Source organism: Pseudorca crassidens, chromosome 8 (assembly GCF_039906515.1).
Source record: "Pseudorca crassidens isolate mPseCra1 chromosome 8, mPseCra1.hap1, whole genome shotgun sequence".
NCBI lineage: Eukaryota > Metazoa > Chordata > Mammalia > Artiodactyla > Delphinidae > Pseudorca > Pseudorca crassidens.
Genome location: NC_090303.1, coordinates 47,106,536 through 47,109,855, shown reverse-complemented (window position 1 = coordinate 47,109,855; position 3,320 = coordinate 47,106,536).

Sequence of the window (3,320 nt, the reverse complement as noted above, 5' to 3'; positions counted from 1 at the left end):
AATTTCTACAGATACTCCTCTCTTTCCCAGCCTGAGCAGTCCTTGCCCCTCCTGAGATCTCAGATCTATGAAACAGGCCCTTGGCTCCCACCTTGCAACATCCCTGGGAGGGCCTTCCTGGGAATAAGGTGTAGGTCTTTTCAGTTCTTCACAATGGAATAGCGGTTACACACTTTCTCTTCCTGACATCAACTATCTTTTGAGGCATACCTTCGAACTTTGGAGCATAAAAACAAAATAATTCTTTTTTCTTGCCTTACTAAAGACTTTCTCTTTACCAAGTAAAAATAGGGGAAGAAAATAGGAGGTGAAGAGAAAGACAAGCTCACTCTATCTATAATATAATATCATTCTATGATAATTTACCATTATACAACATAGATAAATATGTATAAGATTATACATATACATGTATCTAGTGCATTATTCGTTTTTACAAGTTCACATAACCTTCCTGACCAGACCAGATCTCTCCTCATGACTGCCTTCTTTTTTTTTTTTTTTTATAAACTAAGGGGTTTTTTTTTATTTTTGTTTTTGAATCCTGATTCTATGACTCTGTGAGGGCAATAGAGACACTGAGTATCCAAGGCTTTGGAAACCCAGGATGTTTCTAAGACTTGAGACCAACAATATTATCAGAAAAATTTACCTTTGTATATTATGCAAGTTAAAAAATATATATCATACTTACTTTAAAGCTATGAGAAAATATCCTGGTGTAATCATTTTTCTAAAAGTTACATATATTGTCATTTGACCAGAGAGAGATTTTCAATCTGAAATATTTGGGGTGCCAAGAAAGATAACCATTTATTAAATTAACAATTAGCAGTATTATGATGGTTGCCATTTCAATTACTTAGCCATGGAAACCAAAATTGTTCTTGTTTGTGAAACAGAAATGGGGGCATGGTGTAAGTTGTTCAGTATAAGAAGTCACCATACATTTTATTCATATATTCTGAAATATTATTTTGTGAGTAGTATTTAGTCTGGAATATTGGGATTTTTAAGGAGAAATATTTTCATTTTCATTCTACATTACTTATGTTATCCTTCTGGCATTCTTTCTCAAATATCATGAAAGCCTTAGTGATATAACTTCAGAATTCTGATAATTACCTCAACAAACCTAAGGATAAGAGCAGCAAAACAAGGTCATAAAGAAATTGGAGGAGTTTTGGGAACAGTGGGATGTTTATAATAGAGATTCATTCTTTAGGTTGGAAACAACCATAACCTTCACTATTATCTCATTGAAGAATGGTAGCTATCTCTAATTCAAGCACTAAGATACCTTGTTGAAGCTCAACATATGTGGGAAAACCCTTCCCAAATCTCTTATCTTCCTGAGTTTGCTGCCACCATTCATTCTCAACTCCTCTAGCCCAGACCTGGAATCAGATCCTACCAATTGTATTATTCAGAATCTTTCCTGTTCACCCTTTTTTTTTTTTTTTTTTTGCCCCTTCTGACTGACTCTGACTTCACCGACAGCTTCATCTGGTAATAGCTTCCCAGCTTTTCCTTTGCCTCTTGATTTGCTTCTCTCTAGACCTCCCCAAAGCCAACAGACTTTGGCTTATTCTAAATACAAAATTGTTAGCTGATCACACTATCCTCCTACTTAAAAATCCTTCTGCGGCTCACCGAGGATCTCAACATAAAATCCAAATGTGTTTGCAAGGCAAATAAAGCCATTTATAGCCTGATCTCTCTCTGCTTTCTGCCCAATCTCATTTCTTGCTGTTTTCTTCCTCATGCTCTGTGTTTCTGACATTGTGGACAACTTGCAGTGCTCTGAACATCCACCATCTCTCACAGGCCCATGAAGCCTTTGCAGTTACTCTTCAAAAACTCATTTCATTCATCATGTCCTCCAGAAAGTCTGCTCTGATTTTACTTCCTTGTTCTGGATTTGATAAATTATGAACACTTCAAGGCTTATATTGTAATTGTTTACCTGTCCATTATATTCACAGATCTTTGAGAGCAGGAAGATTTCATCTTTGAATGCCTAGCCTCCAGAGTAATGTTTGTATAAACTGAATACTCATTACACTGGTTGAAAGGACATACTGAATTTGCATAGAGATTTACTCCTTAGGTAAGTTCCAAGCTTACCCTATTCATAAACCATAATGCAGGTGGGTGTTTTAGTCCTTCAGTAAGAAACAGTTGCTAATTTTAATGATATAATAGTGGGGGATAAGGGTTGTTTCTGGTAAAATGATTTTCCCATTCTGTAACATATGCAAAAGTGTTATTTCAGCTAAAATTAATGACATAAAAAATGGAACACATTTTACATTCTGTCAACCAAATAAACTGTGTGTATGGTAATCTTAAGAAATACTGAAGAGGCATCGGAGTTTTAAGACTGTGAACTTGAGTGCTGGACGTCTAAGTTCATGTCTCATATCTGACATATCCTCGGTGTGTGAACTTGGGTCTTTTCATTTCTCTAAGGCTTATATATAAGACCCTCATATGATTGTTGAGAAAAAACAGAGACAATACACATAAAAACATTAATCCAAAAATTGGCACATAGTTTTGGCTTAATAAATATTGGCTATCATTTATTTATAACAAAGCTTTTGAAATATCTTAGTTAACCAGGAACTATAAAAGCCAGTTCTCATTCATCTGACAAACTGTGAACAAAACAATCCTGGAAACCCTTGCTTTGGCTATGTCTCCAGAAACAATTAGGAGTTAATTAAATCTAAAACTGTTAGAGCATGGTGAAAGAAACAATAGGGAATACAGTGGGAAAAAAAAAGCTGGTCAGAAGAATGCAAGACACATCAAAAGGTAGTTTTACAAAAAGGTGTGACAGAAGATGAAAGTTGAAGATGTGATGACATTAACTAGTAGAACTTTTGTTAAAGCAGTACACCTGATTCCCCTAAATGTAATATTTTGGATAATAATGCATTTACTCCTTTCGTTTTTGTTTTTCAGCTTTGTTACTTTGTTTTATAATTTTCAAATTATTTTGATCTCCTTGTTTTCTCTTTGTGTACTCCCCACACAATCACACATCAGAGGAGACAGACTATTATTATGTTGTTTTGTATTTTTAGCCCCTGAACACTGCTCCATTTCTCCTTATTTCTGTTGCTGTTCATGTAAATGGGCAACTATTTTGATTGCAGTGACAGAAAACATGTGCAGCACTTGGTTATCATATGCGTGCTTAACATACTTGCAATTGCTATGAAAATCCCAGAAGTTCTGGAAAAAAAATTTTATTTCTCTCAAAAATCAAAAGTAAATCTTTATATATAAAATAAGAGCTATTAAAATTAAAA